The sequence below is a fragment of the Dipodomys ordii genome, unplaced genomic scaffold (genome assembly GCF_000151885.1).
Source record: "Dipodomys ordii isolate 6190 unplaced genomic scaffold, Dord_2.0 Scaffold98, whole genome shotgun sequence".
NCBI lineage: Eukaryota > Metazoa > Chordata > Mammalia > Rodentia > Heteromyidae > Dipodomys > Dipodomys ordii.
In genome coordinates, this window is record NW_012267314.1 from 1,392,887 (window position 1) to 1,420,599 (window position 27,713).

The following is a 27,713-nucleotide window of genomic DNA, read 5'->3' on the forward strand; positions in this document are numbered from 1 at the left end:
TTTTCGTGCAGAGGGACCTTCAAGCTCTTCTAGTGCAATCGACTTGTTTTTAAAATGAGGACATTGCATTTTCGTGGGGTTTTTGCGCCCACTAGCTAGAGCAATTGGCTATCCTTGGGGTCTGAGAATGCCAATACTCAGTTCCAAAGAGAGTGACACAAACGCATCATTTATTTATTTACTTATTTGTTTTTTCTGGCCACAACCCTGGTAGAATACTGATCTTAGAACCACTGAAAGTCACCCTGTGGAGGCAGCCAGCCTGGGCTGTAGGCCCGTACAAGTGAAGTAAAACCGAAAGATACAAAATGAAAAAAATGCCAAGTACTTTCACACCATACGAGAGCCAACCATACTCAGCATGAATCCCTTGAATATTTGGTGACATAACAAGAGAAATTACATTTTGTTTTGGTTCCTGTTGGTTTAAGCTGGTTTGGGTTGTGTTGCTAGGTCAAAGGAAGCTGCCAAATAAAAAAGAAACAATTTGAAATGAAAGGTTAGGGTGGACATTTTCAAGAGTGAGCTTGTCTTCTCTTCTCAATAAAGACTTAGCAGTTCGTATTTAGCGCTGGTCTCACTGCAAAGGTACATTTATTAAAGGTCTTTAGGAAAGGGACATAAAAATACATCTTTGACTATACATTGACTGTCTTAAAGGCAAAAAGGTTATCTTAAGTATAACTGTTCTCTGATAGTTGGGGAAAGTAAACTGAATCTGGTTCTCCTGGGGTATGTTCATAAGGCAAGCTGTATCTCTTAAAGGAAAAACGCTTCCATTTTGAACCTGTTAGAGAAAGAAAGGCTTTTATACTCCTGGGGCAGAAGTACAGGGTATCTGGTCTCAGGAGGAGTGACGTCTGCCTTCTCTAGACTGATCATGAGAGTGGAAATGAAGTACAAGTGACATCGGCACTGGCCCCTTGTAGAGGCTTCGCTCCTCGGTGGTGCCCTGCTGGCTGAACGGCCACCTAAGTGTCCGCGGCTGCTCCTGGGATTTCCCGTCTTCTTTATTCACTTCTTGTTTTACTAGTGTATCTAGAGCCTCAGCCACAGAACCACCTTGGACTGGCTCCCATCTAGACTTTGATCATGACTTCTAGGTCATGCCTCTGTCCATCCGAGACAAGGACATCCTGAGGACCAGAAATAAAAGGCCTCCATTTGCCTGACCACAAAACTACATGGCTGCAACTGTCTGTGCTCTGCATAGGTCTAGGTCGGTCTGAAAGTTGGTCTTTAAGAGACAGATCTCCTGCCATTTGAGGGTTTATTTTATTCAAACCTTCTCAACTCTTCTCACAAAGAAGGGAGTATCTGACTGGCTGCCTATTCTGCTTTCACTCCTCATAAACACTAGGACAGGAAAGAGGGCAAGGTTTAGCATTTGTTTCAACCTATGCCATAATTTCCTCTCTAATCCCCCATAATCCCTAATGGTGGACTTCTTCTTACAGTAAAGGAAGTGTTCTAGTTTGGGTCTTCTCATTGACTAAATGATTTACACGATCAAATCATTTTCTCAAGGCCATTGCCCTCCTGGGAAAAATTACTGCCTTGCTGCATAATCTCATTTTCATTGGCTTTTCTTTCTGCCTTTCAGCTTCCACAGATCCCAGAATCACTTTGGGCAGACAGGAGCTGAAGCCCATCGGGGTACAGGTCTCACTCCTGCTGAAACACAAAACGTAAGTGCACTAAACATTTAAAACTCCACCGTGGCTCTGCCACAGAGCTGCTCCTGGAGAGGTGTTTTCATGTAAGTGTGCTCCCATGTTTTGGGAAATGGCAAACAATCCCACAAGATATGCGTCATTGCTTTTCTATTCATGAAAAGGTGAGTCTTAGAAAGGACAAGAAATTTGAACCAGGCCACACTGTCAGAAGCAGAGCCAAATAGAAATTTGAGTTGATTTGAACCAATGTCTACACTAATAGTCATCATCTATGACTCAAGATTGGGAGAGAAACGGATATGTTTTATGAATCAGATTTACAGTTTGCAATAAGAACATGTCCAAAATTTAACTCAAATAAGATAAAATATAACAGGCATACAGATACAGTGAGAATTTAGGTTTAAAAGTAATAAGCAAGTTGTATATGAATCAGATAAACAATTCCAGTGTGTTTAGTAAACTGTAAATGTGGTATAAACTATCAACCCGACATGGGTGCCAAAGTAAATAAATAAGGATTAGGGGAAAAATAATCATGTGAGAGTGTCTCTTAGGTTTTTTAGTTGTTGTTTTGAAGGAGTTGTACAAACAGGTGACAGTTCCGTAAGTCAGGTAATGAGTACAGACACTTCTTCAGCAATTGCACTTCCGTCACTCTTACCGTTGCCCGACTCCCATCGCTACCAGCAGGTTACACAGTTTTACATACAGCATATTGAATACAACAACGACATCTGCTTGCCCTTCTTTACTCCATTTCTGTCCCTCCTCCTTTTTCTGCCTGCCCCCAAAAAGAAAATCAAAACTAGACAATCATGTTTGCGTGTCTTAAAATTTTGATAAACAGCATTTTAGATAGTCAGAGCAGTTACACCTTTGGATTTCCCCCTTACATACACCCTCCTTTATTCAGTTTGTGTGTGTATAAATGTATAGAGTCTCACACATACTATCATGTCTAGTTGTATCTAGAACTAGCTTCTATCTATGATAGAAAACATGTACCATTTGTCTTTCTGAGCCTGGCTACCTCATTTAGCATGATTAGTCCTAGGTCCATCCATTTCCCTGCAAATGACATAGTATTATTCTTTCTAATGGTTGTGTAAAATTCTGTTGTGAATAGGTACCACAGTTTAATGATCCACTCACCTATTGTACGGCATCTGGACTTTCCCATAACTTGGCTATTGTGAATAGTGCAGCAATGAACATAGATATGCAAGTATCTTTACCATATCCTGACTTATAATGTTCTGGGTAGATGCCCAAGGGTGATATAGTTGGACTGTAGGGAAGTTCTGTGTTTAGTTTTTTGAGGATTCTCCAGACTGCCTTCCGGAGTAGGTGTACTCATTTACATCTCCACCAGCAGTGCAGTAGAGCTCCTTTTCTCCCACATCCCCACCAGCATGTGTTACTGTTCGAATTCTTGATGTCGCTGAAATTTTTAAAGGGAACTAGATATTTGGGGAATGCAAAATTTGATTCTCCATAAACCAAAAGCCTGATTGATTCGATTCAGGACTCCAAGACTCTCCTCCTATTAAAGGAATGACCTATAAGCCTGTAAACCAACCTACGAAAATATACTCAACACCACATACGAAATGCATACCTTGGGAAGCAATGAGGGTCTCGGGTGGAACTAGACTAGCCAGAGGCTGGAAATATCTGTATTCATAAACCACCCACAGATGACTAAGATTAGCTCAGCCAGTCCAGTGGTAATCACCTGGCCTGAGGGGCTTTCCATGTGCCCCTCCGGATCCATTCTCTTTCCCTTATCTTTCTCTCCCAGGGCCTGAGTGGACCATCAAACAGGGACCTGGATCCCCATGTTCTCTGGGGGTTCACACAGGCTGAACTTGCAGATGAGCTGACTGGGAGGGAAGAGACTGAGGTCAGATTTTATTCCCGACCTTCCCACCTCTGTCTTCTTTCCTCATTGGAAGCCACCTACAACCTCCATAGCTCATGTAACCTTCTAAATTCTTTCCCCAGAAAAGAGTCCAGTTGCTTCTCCCCATCTTCATACTTCAGGCCTTAGGGTGAAACCAGAAACAGCACTAGTACCTACTTTGGGGTTTTGCCCACCCATAGCTTTAAATATAATCTTTTTGTTTGGATCCCCAATTGCTTCACTATGAGTATGCTACTTGTCTCCTTCTGAAATCCCTTCCTTTTCCATTCATGATTTAAGGAGGGCCCTAACTTTGGAAAAAAGCCCATACATTACATTGGCAGAACTTAAACACTTGATGTTAACAAGGTTTTGGCAAGATCCTAGTCTAGTAGAACTCTTGCAAACTAGTGGTGGGAGTGTAAGTTGATGTACTATCTCAGAAAATAATTGGTTACTTCCTAGGAAAGCCAAAAGTTCATACCTTAGGTTCCAATAAACCCACTTTCAGGGATAAGCAAGAATGTGCATCCTAGCCATGCCATAAGAGAAACAAATCCTGGAAACAAATATCCATGGGCAGAAGAGTGAATTAATAAACCATGGGCTGTTCACAAGATGAAGTGCTTTCTAGCAATGAAAAATAAACAAATGCATGAAAGCCACAGACACACACATAGTTGAAGTTCAAAACACGATGTTGAACAAGAAAAGCAATTTTCGAAACATCTGCAATATGATTCTGTTTTGTAAAGTCAAAAGGCGTGCAAAAACAGATGAGATCTTATTTAAAGGCTACATATATATGTGGTAAATCTATAAAGACAAGCAAGGGAGTGATAAATTTTAAAAATGCAGGAACTGTTTACTTCCAGTGTGTGATGTATTATGAACTATATAGCCAAGAACCTTATTGAGGCTGGGAAATTCTCTCTTAAGCTGGGAGGCAGTTGAATTATGGCTTACTTTCTGTACTTCACCTGTTTTAAATGTTCTTTTGTATATATTCAAATTTGTAACAAAAATATCAAAGGAAAAATGTTTGAGCCTACCTTAAAAATGTACATAGGATAGATTTTTTAGCAGATTATAAGGAAACTATAATATTGTAGTAATTTTATACTATTTCCTAACAAATGTCCACCCACTTTGTGGCTTACAACATGCACCTGCATTCACATTTTCTATGGAACAGGCATCTGAGCACCTCCAAGTTTGTTGATTTCAACTCAAACTTCACTGGTCTCTATCTACTGTTTTCTGTTTCTGCTTACCTGCTTCATTGTACCTGTCACTGTTGCAATTACTTACTTTTCTGTTTGTCATTATCATTTCCCCTCCCCTGCACAGACTAAAAGCTCTATAGGTGGTAAAGCTCTTATAGGTAGTACCAGGAAATGGTTCTGGCCACAGAACAAACGAGCAGGAACTTGGGACATGTTTGGGACAGTTAGGAGCCACACAGCCAGTTTCTGAGTTGGAGGTAAAGATCAAGGTATCAAGTGCTAGCAGATCCAATTTCCTCTATCCAATTCTTACCCTGCCATCATGACTTTTTGTTTTAGTCCTGAGACTTGAAGTTGGGGCCTAGACAGCTTCTATGAGCTTTTGTGCTCAAAGCCAGCATTCTTCTACTTGAACCAAAGTATGACGCTGGCTTGTTGGTGGTTAATTGAGATGAGAGTCTCTCAGACTTTCCTACGTGGGCTGGTTTTGAGCAGCAATCCTCAGATCTCAGCTTCCTGTATAGCTGGGATTATAGGCGTGAGCCACCGGTACTGGCATCTGTGACTCCTCCCTACCATGCCACTGGACTCCACATCATACTTACAGCGCAAGGTGCTGTATCACTTGGGCCACACAGCCTACCCCACACCAGATTCTTCACTTTTAGTTTGTTTTTCAGATAGAGCCTCCTTCTTTTGTCTGAGCTGACTCAAACCTCAAATGTTCCTCGTGTCTATCTCCTGAATATCTGGGATCACAGGCATATGTCACCACATTTGGCCCCATCATGACTTTCCGGATGACGTGGCCACAACTGTAAGGAGGGCCTCCAACCTACATCAGACTTCCATGCAAGGAGTCAACTTCCGTAATGTTATGTCACTTTGCAGAACTGAGCTCAGATTGAATTTCCAGTATGCCATGCCCTCGATCTTCAGAAAGCCTTCAGATGTAAGTGTAGGACATTTGTGCAAGAAAAGAAATGTGGGGAGAATTTGGGAAGGCAGGAAGGAGGGGGGAAAGAAAGGAAGGAGGAAGGAAAAAAAGAGGACAGAAATAAAGAAAAGGAAAGAGAGAGAGAAGAGGGCAAGGGAAGAAGGGAAGGGAGATGAGGTGAGGGTGGAGAGAAGAGTAGAAAGGGAAGAAGGGAGGGAGGGACAAGAAGAAGTTATCACTAAGTAACTTACATTTAAGGAGGTGCTCATGCTTATAGAGGGGCTGCTCAGTCACCATGTGCACGCTGATCTACTAGGTAGACTCCTCCCTTGCTGTGGAGCCATTGGACCTGAAGCCTAGCACTACTATTGCCTAGACATGTGGCCTTGGGAAAGTCATACCCCTTTCCAGTTCTCCTAGCTGGTAAAATAAAGATAATAATGGGTTTTTTCATATGTTATTATCTTTAAGTAGTTGTACAGAGGAGCTGCCATTTAACAAAGAAGTTTAGGAATATATCTTATTCCATTTCACCCCTTCCAACATTCTCACCCATTCCTTCCCTACCCATCCCTTCACACTTCTTAATTTTGTAGGATACTCATTGAATTCTTGATTACATTTCCCCCCCTTCTCTGAAATTGTCCACCCCCTCCCCCTGACCCCACCTCCAACCCTTTCAATTAGCGATTGTAACATTTGTCTTGCCAACTTAGCATGGTCATTGTGACTTTATTGCAAAATTCTGCAAATGCTTTACAAACTGTAAATTAATATGCAAATGGGAAGTATTATTGTGTTTCACTTCCTCGGGCTTTACTTTAAGATAAACCTACCAGACAAGAAAGTTACAAAATCACATTAGTGAGTAAATAAAGGAATGGGGAGGGAAGAAGAGCTACAGAAACAGTGAGTCAATTTTACTTCTAGGTAGAAAGATATGCGTGGTCTAATCAAACCACATCATATTTGTTTACTAATAATGGAATATAGGTTTTTTATTATCTAGAGTATTAATGGAGAGCTTATACATATTTCCCCACAGGCCTTGGGTTCTTATTACTGGATAGGTGGTAGAGGTTGGAGCAATGAAGTGTGGAATACTGGCCTAAATAAGCCCAATGGAAGAGTAAGGAAGGAAAATCCAGACCATACTAATGGGATTGTTGTATTTCTCCTCAGATTATCAGGTTTAGAGTCATACCCTGGGAAGATCAGAGAAAACTTTTCCAGTTTGAAAACATTTATATAAAAAGGGTAATTGTGCCACCAAATGTGCCATCAAGGCCCACCAGAGAGTGTCCAAGAAATAATGTTAGTTCTTAATATTAGACTGTCTGACACTTGTGAAATCACTCTTTCCATTCACAAATCCCCCTCTGTATCTCTTACGTGCCCAGTCTACTGGCATAGTCATAGACTATGTTCTATGTTCTAAATGAACATCCTCAGTTGGGAGATGATGAACATGAAGAGAAGTAACTACATATATGTAGTAATTAGGGCCCCCTATTCAAGATCTTATTCCATAAGTATTTATTCTGTACTCATGGATGAACATATTAGCCTCAAATCACACATATCAACAGGCATCATGATTCTACACACACCAAGCTTCATTGTTCATGGGAGGAATCACTGCTCAAGCTGGGCCTGAGCAGATACTCCTGGAAGACAAGCAGTTTCTCTTTCTATAGCATGGCCAAATGCACACATATTTGGTGGCTTTCCAGTAAGTGGGCCTCTTCATGTTCTGTCTCTCTGAGGTTCTTGATCAAGTACTAGAGTACTGAATTTTTCAACAAAAAGACCTCTGTTGTATGTTGTTGTTGTTGTTGTTTGGGGGGGGGCATTTTTACACATTTTTATAAGCATCTATCTAGTTGTATGACAGGTTTTATTTGGACATATCCATATTTATTTACCATGTACTCTGATCAGATTCACCCCTTACATTGGCCTTCATCCTCTCTGTCTTTTTAAAATAATTTTATTGGGTTTTGATGGTTCTGTTTTCATATATGTGCCCAGTGTGTTGGACTTTGACAATACCAGTCCTCTTTTACCCTTTCTTTTCTCCCTCCCTTCTCCTACTACTTTCTTAGAGGACCTATTTTACATTCTGGTCATTCATTTTTTTAGGTGTTTAGAAGTTATTCAAAGAGACCTCACTGTGATATACCACACATGCATCTATTATATTTATCAGATTAACTCCGTGATTAACCTTTTCCCTTCCTCCCTAATCCTGTTATTCAATTTTTCAGTTACTTTCATCATGGCCATCTTGATACATTGATGTACTATATTTCAATATCATTTGCCTTTTAATATTCATCCTTTTCTCTCCCCCATATCACTAATCCCCTCATACAGTCTCACAATTATAAACATATTCTTTCTGCATATGTACATGTGATTCTGAATGTATGTATGTATATGCATGTGTGTATATATACATATGTGTATGTGTATACATAACATAAAACCCTTGTCCTTCTAACCCTGACTTATTTCACTTTGCACGATAATCTTTAGTTCTATCCACTTTCCTGCAAGTGACATGAGTGACCTTTCTTTGTGCAGAATGAAATTCTACTCTTCTATTATGTATATGTGACACATTTCCTCAATCCACTATCAGTTGTGGGGCCTGAACTGTTTCCCTAGCATGGCTATTGTGAATAATGCTTCAGTGAACATGGACGTATAGGTAACTCTCTCTAATTTGTCCTGTCTTACATTCTTTTAGATAGCTTTCTTTTCAGTTTTCTGAGGAACCTCCACACTGATTTCCACAGTTTTGTACTATTTGCATTCCTATCACCGGTGTCTAGGGGTTCTTTTGTTCTCTGCTATCTTGCCAGCATTTGTTACTGTTTGCATTTTTGAAAATAGCCATTCTGAGAAAGAAATCAGAAAAATAATTTCATTCACTATTAATAGGCTCAACATTAAAAAAAAAGTAATCCCTAAGTGTAAACTTAATGAAGGAGGTGAAAAATCTCCTCAATGAAAACTGTGTAGTCTTGAAAGACTAATTGGAGAAGACACCTGAAGATGGAAAGGCCTTCCTATGTACATGGATCAGCATAATTAATATCAAGAAAATAACCATACTGCCTAAAGCAATCAATAGATTCAATTCAAACCCTGCCAAAATCCTAAGGTCCTGAACCACCAAAGCAATCTTGAGGAAAAACCCCACAATGCTGGTGGTATCATGATATCAGACTTCAAAATATACTATAGGGCCATCGTAACAAAATACCTTCTTTTTATGTACCTGCTGCATAGAATGTCCCACAAAGGCTAGGAGTTAAATTGATCCCCAGCTTGATTCTCTTGAGAGGTCATGAAATTCTTAAAAGATGGAATGCACTCAGAGGTCTATATGTCATGGAAGTGTAAGCTTGAAGTAGACAGTGGGATCTCAGCCCTTTTGTTCTTCTTCCTCCTCTTCCTCCTCTTATTCTTCATCTTCTTATATCCTGAGTTTTGAACTCAGGGACCTACATAATTTACTTGGGAATCTTACATTTTAAATCACCCTGACTCTGCAACCAAAGAGAGCAAATTCAGTGGTTTTGAGCTTGAAATGTAGGCAGTCAGTTCTTTCCATTTCTGAATGGAAATAATAAGAGCAATAAACAGGATGAGAATACTGAGATCTTCACACTACCACATTCAGTTTATTTGATGGTAAAGTGGAGTCTTGATTCATGATATAAACTCAACTTGAGAATTAAGTCACATAGGAACAAGAACACTGACGTCCCATCGATACAACTCCTTGTTGCCACTCGTTAGTCTAAGCTGACACTGACATCTGCACTCGCCAAGGCTTGGATGACCTTGAGTTCAGGGATGCTGCTTCCCCTGGGGCATGTCTTCATTACAATACTTCCCCAATATCAAAAATAGCTCTGCATCTTTTCTGGAATCAGAGGTCACATACTCTTCTGGCCATCCACTCAAGCCCAGTTTTCTACCTGTGAAACTTTTCCAGCTCTCAGCTCATTTGCAGACGCAAGGTAGGTGAGAGGTCAGAGCTGAGCTCATTAAGCCTTTCCACGTTCAGATGAACTCTTCTCTCTTTCCTGGGACTACCTTTGATACTTCAGCCTTTAGGTGCCCATAGGGAAGTTGCCTTCCAGAATCCTATTACTGAATTTTTTTAAATCAAAAAGGAGATGTGTGTGTGTGTGTGTGTGTGTGTGTGTGTGTGTGTGTGTGTTTAATTTCTACCTAGGGAGAAGAAGCCATCAAGTTGCTTGGAAATTTTATTGATGTCGAGTTATTGTAGCAATAACTTTAAAATACAATAGCCTTTATTAACATTTTTGTTATATTTACAGAGTTATCTGAGTAGTAATAAAAGAGTATCTTAAACTTTAGAGTTTAATAAGTGACTCCACTTCTTCCAGTAGACAGAATATGTACAGCCAAATAGGTGTTTTCATTGGTCATGGGCTTCATCACTGGATGGAGTAAAGCCTGCCGAAGGGCACTTTTATGGACCTGTGGGGTGGGGTGGGCCAGGGAGGGAGTGAAGCCTCATGTAACTAAAGGGAAAGTCCTACTACCTTCCTACACATTCAGCCTTGAACTGAAGAACTGCTGTCATTGGGGGAGAAATATGAATAGTTCTGGGTTTGAAAAAAATCACAAAACTGGGTCTGTGTAGCACATGATGACAGACTCCTTCAGTAATTGCTTGGACTGTATAAAACATATAAATTATCCAACCAAATTATCAGGACTTCAGATTAACCAATCCATTTTACACACCATAGCCTCAAATACTCAAGAACAAACCTAAGGGGGAGGGGGCTAGGAAGGTGGCTCAGAGGTAGAGCACTTGCCTTGCATGCATGAGGCCCTGGGTTCGATTCCTCAGCACCACATAAGCAAAAAGAAAAAAGCCAGAAGTGGTGCTGTGGCTCAAGTGGTAGAGCGCTAGCCTTGACTGAAGTGCTGAGGGACAGCGCCCAGGCCCAGAGTTCAGGCCCCACGACTGGACCCCCCCTCAAAGAAAAGAATAAACCTAAGGGTACAGCAGAGAATCCTTAACATCTTTGGCTTTAATCTATACCGTTTTCAAACTGAGTGAAGGCCTAACTTGCTGAATTGAGAAAATACCTGTGTGCCTTTTTGTCTTAATAACTATCCATTGAATCAATGAAACCTCAGCGCTAGCTCACAGTTTGTGTTTGTAGCCATGGAAATTTAAACATATGGGCTCAGAGACCACACTATATTAACACTTTGATAGACTAATTCATCTAATGGGTTAGGAAACCCATTAATATGACTAGGAATGTTCTGGGTAGGAAATCTTTAGGCTGCTAAGAAGAGAAATTCTGTATAAGAATACTACATAACTGGGTGCCAGTAGCTCTTACCTGAAATCGTAGCTTCTTGGGAGGCTGAGATTGAGAGGATTATAGTTCGAGGACAGAATGAGCAGAATGGCTTGCAAGACTCCCCCTTCTCAACTCACATCTGTTCTCAGTGGCTCCTGTTGGTCGTCCTTAGCAATGTGAGAAGCTGCGATTGGGAGAATGATAGCTCCAGGCCAGCTGGGGCAGAAGAGTTCACACGACTCCATTTCTATGGAGAAAAGCTGGCTACAGTGGTGCATACGTTATTCCAACATCTCTAGGAAGCCTGAAAGTGGGTGTATCATGGTCCAAGTGCTTATCTCAGCAGGAAGGGAGAAGTTGTCTTAAAAAAAAAAAAACAACTAGAGAAGTATGGCTTCATGGTAGAGCATCAGCCTAGCAAGTGCCAGACTTTGAGTACAAACTCAACTACTACTAAAATCATCACCATCAAGACCTACAAATTTTTAAGATCAATATGAAATGTCCTCCAGCTTACCTGCTTTCATGTGATTCCCTACAATAACACATTCTTGGTTTCGAACACTACAAGGGTAAAGCGCAGACACTGCACAAAGCTATACACCATGTGGTTTTCATTCTATCTTGGTGGAAAACTCCACCATGCTTGACATTCCATTCCTTCTAGCCTGTTGGTACCGGGGCCACCTTCTTAATGCTAGATGGAGGGTTATTTTATTTTATTTATTTTTTATTGTGAAAATACCATACAGAGGGGTTATAATTACATGGGCAAGGTAATGAGTACATTTCTTATCAAGCATTGTTTCCTCCTCCTTTGTTTCCCCTTCCCATCCCTTCCCATCTCTCCCCTCCACCAAAGTTGTAAAGTTCATTTTTTGACATAATGACTTGTACATCTCATTGTTGCAGTGGGTCCACCTATGTCCCTATTTAAACGGGAAACTCTCATACTGAGTTTCACGACTCATGATTTAGAGTAAGCAAAATTACCCTTGCTTCTATTTCAGGTCTCCTTTCCCCCTGGATTGTCAGGCAGATGATGGCTGGAAAGGGAAATCAGCCTTCTGTTGTCAATTATTTACTATGAAACACTCACCACCCATGTCAGGAAAAGGTTTATGTTCTCCACGTAAATCTCTGTAATTTTTTCATGCCACCTATGATAAAATATTAGGCCAATTATTTTACCTTCATAAAGTGGCTCATTTCCCATATTTCTTTAGTGCTTGGAACTGGTATGGGTAGTTCCTTTAACTCAAGGCTCAATTTGTTTCTATAAGTTATATAAAAACTGGCGAAGGTAAGGCAAAATCTCAGCATGAGGGGGTCATCAAATTCTCCTTTCCATCTGTACGGCTCAACTTGTCTGTGTCTGGTCTTCGGCATCCGTTGTAGGTTTCCTATATTTGGGGGCCTATTTTTGTGAATAGGAAGCAGCTCTAGCACTTGGGTTTCTTGAGACACCAATGTAGGCTTGTGAAGCGGTGTGTAACTCATGTCCACCTGGGCAGGTGCACAGTACAGACTGCTGAGGACACTGCTGCCTGTGGACACACATCACAGGGCAGACACAGCCCTTCCACACCTTTGCCTTTGCTTTGACATACAGGGATAGCAGGGCTAATGAGGGCCGATTCCAACAGCACTAAAATGAGATAAAAACCGCATCCTCTCACCGGTGTGGTCTGTGCACAAGTGGGCTGTATTTTATTCTCTAGAATTCAAAGCTTTGTTTTAAATTCTGCACATCACAGCCATACTAAATATCCCCTTAGACAAGACACGGAGCTGCTGAGTAAGACCCCTGCAAATCAGCAATGCTTTTTCATAATACCAACATCCATAATTTATATCTGCATACAATTAGCCTGTTTACATTTATACATTCTCTGCTTCATTTTATGTGAAATATTCCACAGGATATTTGGTAATGCATTCAGAATAACCTTTTTAAAAATAAAGACTCCAGGACCAAACTGTTTATAAAATCCAATACCTAATAAATACTTTATATGAATAAAAAAGTGTTTTATTCATCAGAAACAGTCTATGTGTACTTGAACTAGCCTCCCTTGCCTCCCAGGCCAATGGCCTGGAATTATATGGATCTTTATTTTTAAAATGTATTCAGGAAAAAAATTACTACTGTGTTTCCTGGTGGTTATTCACACAAAAACGTCACATCCTTCCTTTCACCCATCATTAGATCACCATAAGGATAATTTTTATGACCATACTGATTGACCTTGGCTGAGTCAACCCCTTTTATTAACATGATAAAGAAAGAAGAAATTCACTGGGGCATGCAGAAATTTAGGGTATGCATGAAATGAAAGTTCTGAATTTCCTCAGTATATTTAGCTCAGTCAGTAAGTGGATTTCACTACTGGGGATGTATGCAATGGAGAGAGAGAGAAGAGAGAGAGAGGAGAGAAAGAGAGAAAAGAGGGAGAGTGTGTTATAAATATGCATAAACAAGGCAGTTTGCCAGCGGTGATCTGGATGCGAGAGGCCTTCCATGTTGGCAAGTCCTTACCTGAATTTCAACTGGGGAGAAACCAAAAAGAAAGAGCTTTCATGAGGTAGCATTGGGCTACACACAGAGACCTGCTCTTGGTGTGAATGACAGCACTGAGAACTATTTTTTAAAGATGGGCGAGAAATCCTTATTGTGAGTTTCTTAATGGATGAAGCCGGTCAATCCATCTCAAACCTCAGTGCTACCTTCTACCCACAGAGAACTGTTCACATAACGCAGAACTCAGGCTGCGATCCTTTGCCCTTCTACGTGGCGCAGGACATCAGCCATCTAGAGCTGGCCTCCATTTCATAAGCATCAGGGAGCAGGTGTCAGGTAAGTCTTGAATCTCTTCTTGGTGTCATGTGCTCTTTCCCCAAACAGTGGCCTGCCACTAGATCTGGCTTAGCAATATGGGTTGAAATACAGACAAATGTCCTCTCATGAGGTCAGCCTCCATCTGGTAGCAGCTCCCGTAGGCCCTGGCCCAGAAATCACAGCAACATCACCTGCTTGGTTTTGAGCATCCCAGTCTGCCTCCATTCATGCTACAAAGAACCAGTTTGTCACACTGGTTTCCGTCTCCACACAAAGCTTGAGTTCCTTAAGGGCCCTGGGACAAATTTGTTGTTAACACAATAAAAAAGGTTTCCCCCCAAGCCCTCATCCCTGCCTCCCTCTGGCTTTCTCAGTCACTCTGGTAATTGAAGATTGCACAGATGACATACTATGCTAAGCAAGCCTAAATTATCTGGGAACATTTTAGTCATTGTACATCTAAATAAAAAAATAAAATGTATTTTTTTAAAAAGCGAAAGTGCACAAAAAACTTTAGTTGGTTGCAGCTATTCACAAAACTGCGAAGAAAAATAGCCTCTCTAACAAAATCATCCTTAGAGTATCTGTGAGTCTTGAGAACATACTATCATAAAAATGTATGTGTTTATACAACATAGAAGAAGTCTTAACTAGCTCTATCTCTGGGTATCTTCAGTAATTAGCGTGCGCAATCATTTAGTTATTCATTCAAGTAATTACTATGAAGGTATGTACAAATGCCAAGCACTGAACTAGCATTTGGAACAGTGAACAGGGCAGACCAAACACCTGCCCTCATAGAGTTTGAGCCAGGGAGTATTTAAAGTGAGTTTCAAAGATGAATCAACAATTTGATATGCGCATAGATTATCATCTGAGTTGCATCTGTCCATGCAAGAAACGCTAGTTATTAACATAATGGGCTAGAAAATACAATTAGTCAGCAGGCTTCTAGCCTGAGCTCTTGAGACTTTTCCTTCCTTGTCACTAAAATCCATGCTTCTATAAGTTTTCTTTCTTTAATTTAAAATCAAGAGCTCTCCTCTCTTCAAGTTAGGGAAGAGAAACTGATGCCAACATTGAGTATCAGAAAGGCAACTGGATAGGCATGCCCCACAGGGCAGGAAGGCATAGAAATGTGCTGCTTTGGCATGTGGTGATGCCAAGGTACTATAGAAAGGCAATTTCCATTTCTTGACCAATGGGGGAGAGTTTTCCATCCAGATATTGGAAAACTCACCTTGAGGGTGTCGATGAAGTACAAGACCCTGCAAAAATAAATAAATATATTTTCCTTTGGGAGAAGATGAGTGAAAAGGAGAGGGGTACATTTGTTTTTCCTAAGGAATGTGTGTACATGAAGAAATCAAATTATTTGCTATGCCACCCCAAGATGGGCTTTTTTTGGCTATTGTTTGTTTGTGAGTGCTGGTTTGTGTTTATCCTTGTACGATATAAGGCAGCTGCCTTTCGTTCTCATGCTTTCCAACATGCACACACGTTATTTGTTTGGGGATTGGTAATTACAGCGACAGCATTCCGGGCTACAGTATAGAATGCTGTCGTCACTTTTAGTCCTGTCCCATGGTGCTCCACACCTGATGCTACACAGCTCTGTCAGCTATGATGGTCACATAAAGAGCATCCAGCCCCCTCATTCCCACCGATGTCACGGCATTGAAGGAGAAGGCACTGAGTGTCATCACATCCAATTGTTCTCTGGATTCTTAGCCCTAGTTCTGAGTTTGTGGATTTCTGTGACATTTTTTTGAGACTGCCACTCATTTATTATACATGCATATTCATTATATAAGATTTTATCACTTTTTAATGTTTATTATGAAGGTGATGAACAGGGGGGCTACAGTTACATAAGGTAATGAATATAGTTCATTTTGAACAGAAAACAAAATAGTTGCACACTACTTTAAGGGGCCTTCAAATCCTTCCTTGGGCCAAAGTTTCAGAAATAAAGAAGCCTAGGTCTTTTCTTAACAGACAAAAACAGAAGCATAGATAGATGGCAGAAAAGAAATTCTGCCAATCTAACCCAGCCATGGGCTCCATGATTTAAATGGTTCTGTCATCTGTATTACTCCTCTCAGATGGGGGCATGATCCCACTCTTCATGGGAAGAATAGAGATGAGTTTTTAATCACAAGGCAGAAAATGCAGATTCCCAGATAGAAAATTGATAGCTAGATGGATGAATGGAGGGATGGATAGATAGATAGACAGATGATAGATGGAAAGACAAATAGATGATGGACAAATACATGTTAGGTAGATAGATAGACAGACAGACAGACAGACAGACAGACAGATAGATAGATAGATAGACAGACAGACAGATGGACAGATGGGGAACAGATACATGATAGATAGATGTTAGACAGATGGACAAGGAGAATGATTGATTTTTCTGTCTTCTACAGCTACTTTGCCCCTTCCAGTGGTACTGTAATCACAATATGAAATTCTTTTACTCTGCATTTCTTTTCTGCTTACAAGCTGTTTCTTTCCACCAGAATGTAAGTTCTTTTCTCTTCTTCACTGTTGTGCCCAGGCATGTTTATAGAAAATCTGTAACTACCCTTCACCATCAGGGAGGAGTGAGAACCAAAAGAACTTGTGGACAAACTGTTCACAGGGAACAAGGTCTTCCAACACCCAACAGAAACTCTTCCTTCCATTCATACAGAATGTGACCAGAAAAGCTAATGTAAAGACCCAACTTGTGGACATAAAAGCTCACTTCATGTCGACACAAATCATGGAATGCCTGAAGTTTGTGTTTTCTCCTTCCTGGGCAACATGGTGTTTTGTGCATAATCAATGGTGTTTTATGCATAATCAGGTTGATGTGCCTTACCCGCCCAGAGTCATGCATCTTACTCAGTTTTATTAGCACTCTATCTTCCTCTTTGTTCTACTCTAAATTGTGTTTTAATGATTTGATGGCAAATCTCTTGCTGTAAATAGAGAAGGCCATGTGAGCCCATGTGTGGTTTTTCTGTGATTGCTCAGGACTGCCTCTGGTCTGTATCAGAGCTTTCTTTTGTCTTCGGTGTGGGAATCAGGATGCAAAAGGCCAAAGCCACTCTGAAGAGAGAAATATTAATAGAGTTGCTAATGTAAGATATTTAATAATGAAACAGTGGATATTTTGATATTTACTATATAAACAGTATATCTTCTTCTAAGATGCCTTTTCTTTTTTTGTGCCAGTCCAAGGGCCTGGGCACTGTCCTTGAGAATTTCTGCTCAAGAATAGCACTCTACTACTTGAATTACAGCTCTACTTTCAGTATTTTTGTAGTAGTTTTGTTTTGTTTTGGGTGGTTAATTGGAGAGAAGAGTCTCAGGGACTTTCCTGCCCAGTCTGGCTTTCAACTGTGATCTTCAGGTCTCAGCCTCTTGAGTAGCTAGGATTATAGGCATGAGCCACCTATGCCCAGCTAAGATGTCTGTTCTTATTCCTATAGATTGATAATTCCAAGGGTAGCACATTGGTATGAAAATACTATGTTTAATAAGTGTTTAAATTTGTTTGCAGAAACATAAGAAAATTGACACCATAACAACTGGGACTGTTGTACAATATAAGGTTTTTTTTTTCAAATTCCACTTGCATTTCCAACTAAAACTAACCCATGCTTACTTTGCAAATGTAAGAAGCCAATATTAAAGGGTTATTTTTGAGATGAGATGAAACCATGATTCTAACAGATAAAAAGTGAAAACTATAATATTTTATTTAGCCTACTAATTAAAGGAAACATAAAGATGCCATAATCACTACAAAGAAGTCCAAAAATCACAAATACGTGAAGTAAAGGAAAACTAAAATGAGTTATGAATGGACACAAAATGACTTCTGACCACAGAAAGGAGGCTCAGGAAGGAGATTGGCTGAATGAATGAATTTGCATGTCTTGCAATGACCAAAGCTTTTGTATACCTCTCAGGTATATAGTTTACAGAGTTGTACAATAACTCCAGAACAATAATCAGAGAGAAGAAAGGTACATTCTAAATAATGCATGATTGTCCACTAAAGATTCCTTTGGTGATCATTTTTGCTTATTCCGCATTTTTTTATAAGAAAGAAGAGTCAGAGGAAAGCGTGAAAGAGGGAAGGAAGGGAAAGAAGAAAGAAAATTTAAAAAATAAAGAAAGTAAAATTGGAGTGAAAATGGAGTCTTCAGACACTCACTACACAAATTAAATCATGGGGAATATTTTTTCTTGCAAAAATAAATCTAACTAGATTTGGGCATCATTGCCCCATGTAGAAAATCCCACACACTTCTTTATTTCAATTAACAATGTTGTCTAAGAGTGTTTTCTCATGCCAGACATTGTTTCACTGCATAATATTTTCAGTCAAGCTAATCTTAATAGTTGCCTTCCTTAAACAGCATTGTCTGACCCTCCCCAGAGCTTTGCTATGTATGACGGATATTTTTTTTATTATCCTTAAGTAGTTGTACAAATGGGTTTCAACTTATTATGTCAGTCTGTGTGTGTAGTGGGTCTTGATTAGTGTCACTCCTTTGGACATCTTTCCCCCCCTTCTCTCCCAACCTCATCTATCCCTTCAGTTGTTTGCATAATACAAGTGCACCATGTTAACTAATGTAGCATTACTGAATTGTGTGTGTGTGTGTGTGTGTGTGTGTGCGTGTGTGTGTGTGCGCGCGCGCGTGCATGCATGCATATGTGGAAGAGCTGTCAGTCCTGGAGGTAGGGCTCAGGGCCTGGACACTTTCCCTGAGCTTCTTTTGCTCAAAGCTAGTGCTCTACCACTTGAGCCAGAGCTACCCTTTGGCTTTTGGGGGAGTGAGTAGTTTATTGGAGATAAGAGTCTCATGGACTTTCCTTCCTGGACTGGCTTCCAATCATGATCCTCAGATCTCAGCCTCCGGAGAAGGTAGGATTATAGGCGTGAGTCACTGGCACCTGGCCAATTACTGATTTTTTTTTAAATTTTTCTTTATAAATACTGCCTAAGAAAAACATTAGGCCAAACACCTTTATCCATATCTAGCACTTGCCTCAGTAATTGCTAGAAATGGGGCTACTGGGTCAATTCTAGATGTATTTTAATATTCTCTCAGATGTTACTACGATGCTCTGTAGGCATGCTGTACCCATGTAAAATCCTACTGGTTCTATAAAATTATGCTCATTTTCTTACATTTTTAACCATCACAGAGCATTAATGTTGTTCTTAAACTTAGCTAATTTGATTATCTAAAATTGGTATTTTCTTCCTATTTTAAAACCAGCAGTTTTCAAACTACTGAGGTATTTGTTTGTTTGTTTATCTGCCATACTGGGGTCTGAACTTACTGGTTGTCAGCAAAGTACTTTACCTCTTGAGTCACACTGCCAGCCCATTTTGGATTAGGGTTTATTGTTGTTGTTGTTGTCTGTTTGCTTTGAAATTTTGCCCAGGCTGGCTTAGACCATGATCTTCCTATATTTTCTTCCCCCTATAGCTTGGATGACAAACACATACTACCATACCCAGATTTTTCTATTGAGATGAGGGTCACTAGATGCTGCTGCTGCGCTCTTCTTCTTGTTCTTGTTCTTGTTCTTCTTGTTCTTGTTCTTGTTCTTGTTCTTGTTCTTCTTCTTCTTCTTTCTTCTTCTTCTTCTTCTTCTTCTTCTTCTTCTTCTTCTTCTTCTTCTTCTTCTTCTTCTTCTTCTTCTTCTTCTCCTCCTCCTCCTCCTCCTCCTCCTCCTCCTCCTCCTCCTCCTCCTCCTCCTCCTCCTCCTCCTTCTTCCTTCTTCTTACTTCTTCTTCTTATTATTATTATTATTACATATTAGCTAAAATTAACATGTCATGAAACTTCATCAGAATGCGAAGGCAATAAGAAAACAATTTTTACATAGGAATAGTTAAGAACTATTCACAACAATATGCGCAGATGTTTCATTCCAAAAAGATAGGACCAAGCTGGGAAGGTGGCTAAGTGGTAGAGCACTTGCCTTGCATGCATGAGGCCCTGGGTTCAATTCCTCAGCACCACATAAACAAAAAGAAAAAAGCTGGAAGTGGGCTATGGCTCAAGTGGTAGAGTGCTTGCCTTGAGCTGAAGAACTGAGGGACAGCGCCCAGGTCCAGAGTTCAGGCCCCACAACTAGAAACAAAAATATAGGACCAAAGGTATGTATGGTGGTTCATACTTGTAAGTCCAGCTATTCATGAGCTCAAGATAGGAGAGTCATGATCCAAGACCCGCCAGGACAAAGTAGTCTAGCTGACAAAAAAATAGGCCATAAACAAAATACCATTAAAAATCAATGAGAAAATGTGGCCAAAGTAGGCATGAAGTGCTTAAATGAAACCGTAATACCTCCCCCCATTCACACACATACATGCATGCACACATTTATGCGCACACACAAAGCTAGGACCAGCCTCCAAGTATCGTCTGATAGGTGCATACAACAGAAGTGTGAGTTACAGAAGCATGCAAGAAAAAACAAAAACATCTAAGGTACTCTTGAAAATGTCTAAATTATCAAATTGAAATATAACATAAGGATTATATTGGTATGACATTTGTTAATAATGAAGCTATAGCACTTGTGATTTGGTGAGATAAAAAGTGCATGTGTACTGAAATATGTATAAAGAGAGCAGTCTGTGGCTTTCTCTTGCCTGGGTCTACTCGAGTGTGCTGCGTGCTGTATTTGGGCTGTGATGGGGTTGGACGTCTTTTTCCTTTCTCACTCACGGACAGGGTGATTACATAACTCCTCAGTAGTATTACCTAACTCCTCCATTTTATTTACAAGCGTAAATTGGGAGATGGAGGCTCCAGTTTTGTGCCTGAAAGAAAAACACTGACGTCTACTCCAGTTACCTTTGACATCCTTCAATAGTATCCACTATGATGATGAAAGGGAATGATTTGAAAAAAAATTATCTTGTTTGAAAAAAAACAAAATAAAATTTTAAAAAAGAATCGATCCAAAAGAAACAGAGGTTTGGGTTTAAGAAAACTGACTTTATTTCTATTACTTGTCCAGCAGTCTGGATTTCCTTCCATTCTATTGAGCCAGGACCCCAGTAAGAGACAAACCTTTATGAGCTGTTACTTGGCCTCTGTTCTGACAGGAGAGGAAGGGAGAACTGGATGTGTTGGGGAGAAAGTATGTCAGATCAAGGCTCCCCAAGCCACCCAGAATTCATTTTGCTGGTCTGGTGTTTATTGGCGACATTACACAATGCACTTCACTAGTTATGGCCATCTTCTTTTTCTCTGTAAAATATAACACATAGCTCTTATTAAAAGACTCCCATAAGAAATATACAAGACGACTCATTTGATACACCAATGAGTTCAGAGTAGAGCAAATTCCTCCTGAGCTTGTTGGAGACACAGTAATTTCTCTGTTAAAACAAGAATGAAGTATAGGCCTACACATGTTCTTAATTTGAAAGCCAAAGGCCTAATATTTAAGAATTGATTGCTGCTGGGTGCTGGTGGCTCCTGCCTGTAATCCTACCTATTCAGGAAGCTGAGATCTGAGGATCAAGGTTCAAAGCCAGCCTGGGCAGGAAATTCCATAAGACTTATCTCCAATTAACTACCAGAAAACCAGAACTGGCACTGTGGCTCACGTGGTAGAGCACTTGCCTTGACCTGAAGAGCTCAGGTACAGCGGCTAGGCCCAGAGTTCAAGTCCCACAACTGACCAAAAAAAAAAAAAAGAATTGATTGAAACTGACTACTTTGACTTGAAATGAAAATTATATGTTTGTTTCAAAAGGTGATATTAAAATCTAAATAAATCTAAAATGAAGAGAAATAGAAAAACACATCAATGGCTGTTGAAAGGGTAAATCTCTCACACTGTACCAATATCATTAATTTTATGTTAATAGAGTTTGTGAGCTCAAGTGTCTACTGTTCCCTGTGCTTTGTAGAATTTTGAATGAAAGGATTTGCTCTGGCCTATGGCCCCTAATTGGATATTGTCTAATTATTAATATTCATTTTTCCAGAGAGATTGGTTTCATAGAATTTAAAAAGTTGATGAGTCGGCTAGAGCTTCTATTCCCCTCTGGGTCGTGAGCATGAAGGAATATATAATTCAAACGCGACCCCTATAAACAACCCCAATATCATTATTATAAAACAAAGTTCAAGATTCCCCTCCCATTCCCTGCCTTTCTTAACTTCCAGTAAAACAGGAATAATGAATTTAGAAAATCTCGTGAATCCTCTTGACAATTTTTTTTTACTTACTGTGGATTCCGTAGATTTATTCTATCAATAAATCGACACTAAAGTTCTTTAATATTAAACTTTGAGTAGAAAGAAAAGAGTTATGTTTTCTTCTCTTGACGAGAAAGACAAGCCTATTGAAGACAAATTATCTTTCACAACCCAAATATAGATGGCCTGTCCTCAGCCTTTAAAGAAGAGATACTGAAAAATAAAAATAACAACAGCTCTGAGGAAATTCACTGCACATTTCTTGGAATGGGTAGCCTAAGTAGAAACCTTCATAAATGAGCTGAGAAAAATCATTCCTGAATGATGGACAAAATGTGAGCAAGAATCATAGCTGGGAAAGGCAAACGTATGTGCTTGTCCCTATACAACTGTATATCTCATTGTCCACAACCAAGCACATGAAAGGAGAGCAAAGAAAGATGTCTCTCATGACAGAAATACCGTGCTTTCTTCTTATTTCCACATGGCTTAAGGAAAAGTGTGTGGATTTCCTGTATCAGTCACTTAGAGAACGCAGAAGCTCACATCATAAATTCTAGCCCATAAGATGAAAAGATGGTAAGTCTTTACAACTTTCTTTTGCGATTGGTTTTAAAATGGTTTTTTAGACATGGCTTTCAAAAGCTAGAAATAATCTAATCATAGTGAGAAGTTGACTTTAGGCCAGTTCCTAGGGAAATATATTGATGAGACTTTGTATTAATATACATGGTAAAGATTGACTTTCCCTAGGAAGGGCTTTAATTTCTGTGCATTATCACTTCTCTCTGGGAGCCTCCCAGGTGTCAAGTCCCGGTGGATCTGTGTTCCTTCTTCCATTGTGAGCCCAGAAGTCGGACTGTTAACAAGTGACAGGACTGGAGCTCAGCCTCATCTTCTAACACGAGCATCTGACGTTTGTCCAAAGACCTTAGAGAGCCATTGGGAGACTTTCAAGAACATGTTGAGTTTGTAAGATAAGAAAAGAGAGATTAGGGAGGTACCAGTCAATGCACGAGGAAATGGAGTCTAAAGTCGGCCTGACTCCAATCCCAAGTCCCCCCCGACATCTACCTCAGAACCCTCTTTCCCAAAGCCCGTCCTCTCACTACACATTACAGACACCAGTCACCCCAGCAGCCCTCTCCTCTTTCTCATCCGACAGCTGTGATGTCTCCTGCTCTGTGTTAAGATCTGACTGCATCCAGGAGACAAGACCAGCAGGTTAGAAAATCCAGCTTAATTGAAATTGTGAACCTTGTCAGATTCTACTAACAGAGCTAAGCAGAAATGCTAGCCTCCCTTCACCCAGCAAAATAAACCAGGGTTAAATAATTAAGCTAAAATGGATTTTTGCAGAACTGCAATAGAGAGGAAGGGGAAGAAAATATTTATTGAAATACTGCTCAGCAGAGAAACAAGAACCGGCATCTCGCTTTCATGAGCATCCAACGAGCAGCAGGCATAAAATCATGCAGTTCAATCGTGGAATTCCAATACTTTAAATCATGCATACATACATACAAACAAGATGTTTAAAAAATAAATGTAACCTTATTTCAAATCGTCAATGCTTCCCTCCAGAATAAATTTAGCAATTTAGTCCTTACAACCTCGACACAGTTTCTGTAAAAGTATAAGCAATTTGAGTCTCAATTGTCAGATACTAAATATATAAACTATATTTTAAATGTCTATATTTTAAACATTAAAGGGTTTCTGACTCCCACAAATCAAATAAATGTGAAATTACAGCTCAAAAGAGGCTATTTTCAGCCCATTGGTCATGCTTGTGTTAGTGTGGCCATATTTAAATTTCTCATAGATCCACTTTATAAAATGAAGGTTTAAAAATATGCAGAAAACATGAAATTATCTGCAACAACCTGGCCAATTGAGCATACAAACTAAGTTTTGCCCAATTTTCAATTAGGTTTAAAAAAAAAACTTTGGGGACTGGGAAGGTGACTCAGTGGTAAAGTGCTTGCCTTGCATGCATAAGGCCCTGGGTTCAATTCCTCAGCACCACATAAACAGAAAAAGCCAAAAGTGGCACTGTGGCTCAAGTAGTAGAATGCTAGCCTTGAGCTGAAGAGCTGAGGGATAGTGCCCCTGCCCAACGTTCAAGCCCTATGAACAACAAGCAAGCAAGCAGGCAGGCAGGCAGACAGGCAGGTAGGCAGGCTGGCAGGCAAGAAGGAAAGAAAGAGCGAGCGAGCAAAAAAAAAAACAACAATTTTGCCAGTGTTAGAGTTTGAACTCAGGCCCTCAGCTTGCTTGGCTGGTTAACTCATAATTTTGCTGGTGCCCTACCACTTGAGCCACATCTTCAACCAGCTTTTTGCTGGTTATTTTGAAGATGGAGTTTCATAGACTTTTCAGACCAGGCTAGCTTAGGATTTCAGCTTACTGAGTAGCTAGAATTGCAGGCACAAGCCACTGTGTCTCTGTGTTTTATACAAACTTTTATTCTTGTCCCAGGCTACCAGAGGATTTTTGCTCTAAGCTTTTGGTACTAATGTAGGTGCACACAGCAGGATAAGCAACTGGTGGTTAAGAACGGAATGATGATTAACAGTTAAAAATGAAGTTCAAACCGATTATAACTCTCTTAACAATAATTAATTGAAATAGCTTAAAGAGACATTAACATAGAAAAGGAAATGGATTTGGGAGCATGTATTAAAAATATAGATTATTGACTCAGCAAACCATAATGGCTTTTTCATTATCGTCAGGGACTTTTGTATGAAAACACTTTTTAAAATGAGTATTATTGACCTGATAGACCACAATAGTTCCAACGAGGGCATTAGTGTCCATCTTCAAGCAAGTATTTATATTGTTTAAAACCATCATTGGCTTTTGTGCATAAAATCTCCTTCAACTCTCATGCAGAGGTCGAGTGTAGAAAATGGTCCAGTTATATCCATTTTCAGAAGAGTCAAACTCTTCCTCATTTCCCCAAAGTAATGAAAATATATCTGCTTTGATGGATTTATTTCTCATTAAATTGTATTGAATGCATTGTTTCTTTTGACTTAAGGTTTTTTTTAAAATGTAATTGAATAACATAAAGTAGGTCTTGGTAAGGAAATTCAATCGATGTCTGAATTAACATGGAGAGTGATTCGAGTCCATCTCATCATAGCATATTTCCTTAGCTGTCTCTGGTGCCTGCCTGCACACCACTTTCTCAGTCTTGGTCTTCTCAACCAATCTCTGTTGTTTGTAAATAGCCAGTCAATACTATTCTGCTACCACAGTGTAAAATAGATTAAGATAAGCGAGATAAAGGGAATTTGCAGGATTTGTGCTCACTGGTGGTATAGTCCCTTGAAAACACAGACATCTAAATTCTCATTTTATAAATCTTTGGATCCATCCACTTACCATCACAGACATGCATGTAGAAAATAAAAGAAGAATTCAAACAGTTACAATCAAACAGACCAAAATTCTTACTATTTTGTCAGCATAAGGAACATTTCTGTATTTGTATTAAATGGTATCTTAATACTTGGCACCCATGTTGTAAGGGTTTTGATGGTAACTTTAAGAAAGCAACTTGAAAGCTGAGCATTTATTCCTTTAGTGGAAAATCTTGGTTTTGGTCCTTTTTTTTTTTTACTTCTAAATCAACAAGCTTTTAAAAAATCAACAGAGAAGGTAATTTCTGAGAAATCTCACTGAACTTTCTGAGCTATATGCAAAAAAGGAACAAAAAAGCATCTGACAGATCTATTTGGGTCTCAGAAGGTATAACAGCAACTCTTTGCTCATCTGAAATGTTAAAAGTCCAAAATGCCAGAACTCTCTTCCCTGGTGAATAAGTATATGCAGATTCACAGATTTTCAGCTTTCTCCTAATAAAACTGTTGGAGAATTGGAAACGAGTTTCTTACTTGTTTGGAATTAATTGTTCACACTAGATTAAGGCTAATTTGCATGAATTTCTTTTTATTTTGGGCAAATGTAGTTATTGTTTATTTCTTTAAAAAATAATATTTCCCCATGATGAAAATAGGCAAACAATTCAATCAGAAATTTTAATTTTTAAAACAATCAAAATCTTCATTAAATCATCTCTCTAGAACTGAGAAAAACAGTTTAATGTTTGCTGTCAAGGCAGCAGAATGTGGATTTTGATTGGACATAGCGAAGACTGTTCTGTTTCAAGATCTCATTAAAAGCCACCTGCTGCCTTAATAATGATAGCATAATTAAAATGCAAGTCCCAGATTTGGTATAACTTAGACATTTGTGGACCGAAAGAGAAAGCTGATTAAAACTATCTAATTTGAGACTAAGGTTGCAATTTGCAGAAAGACTGTCCTGAATGAGTTTGACAAGTACAGTGGGAAAATGCCAATGATACTTTTGATTTGGAAAGGAAATAAGTCCAGTTACCCCCAGCCCATGAGACCCAAACCCTGGTGTCACCAGCCAAACAGACTTCTTCCCGTAATGTGACAAGAGACCATCTTTCATTTCATTTTAGACTAAACCAACTAATGATTTTCTAAAAATGATTTTTGGGGAGGGAAGAACTGAGCTGGCTGTATTCCAAGATAATCATTTCAATAACAAAGATGGGGAGTGGTGGCATAGGAATAAATTAGGAGCTAAGTAGGGGAATCATGGGAGAACTTGCTGTCCCAAATGAACAATTACACTCAAACTTCAGTGAAGCCAACATCCCTTCTATATTAAAGTGTCGGACCTTATAAATAACACAGGAGCAATAATCAATGGATTACCAAATCAGCTAATGAAATATTTATTAAGTGGAAAGCACTGCTTTCAATGCTGTGAGTAGTGTGGAGATCATTTTTTCCTTCTATCTTAGTGCTAATTTCCTTTCCAGGTGATGTCTGCAGCAGCTCAGCACCATAGCTTGGTGGCCTCTCGGACCTCGTTCTGGGCTGGTTAATTCGGCTCCTCTGCGCGCCCTCTGGGATATGTGCACACTGATCACTTTCCCTCCCAGGCAGGCATAGCAGTCTTCTCCTTCCCCACGCCCTTCCCTTTACACTGTCTGTATGGTCTTTGTGAATTTGAACCCATTGTCCTCCTCTGGGCATCTAGAGACTCCATCCAGGTTAGAAAATCCTGGGTGCTCTGTGCACCTTTCCTAAGTCCACCCAGAGCCTTCCCACTATACTAATATGGCAACTAGCATTTATTGAGGGCTAAACACTGACCTAAGTGCTTTGCTCATGTTCGTCCATTTACTTCTTGCAACAGACCTATCATGTCAGAGATCCGTTTTCTAGGGAGGAGGTAACTAAGGTTTTAAAGTGGGTGATTTGCCCAAGGCCACCTGGAGAGGCTCCCCTCAAGCTCTTTCTGGTCATTACCAAGCTACAAAAATCTCACACCATGGCCAAAGATGCCCTAGGAATAGGGAACTGGTCTGTTCACGCTCTCTCTTCCATACTACTTCTTTAGGAGACCCATGGCTATAAACCAAGCTGCTAGGAGACTGTAATAAGGAAAACTGTAGTCCAAGGCCAGCCC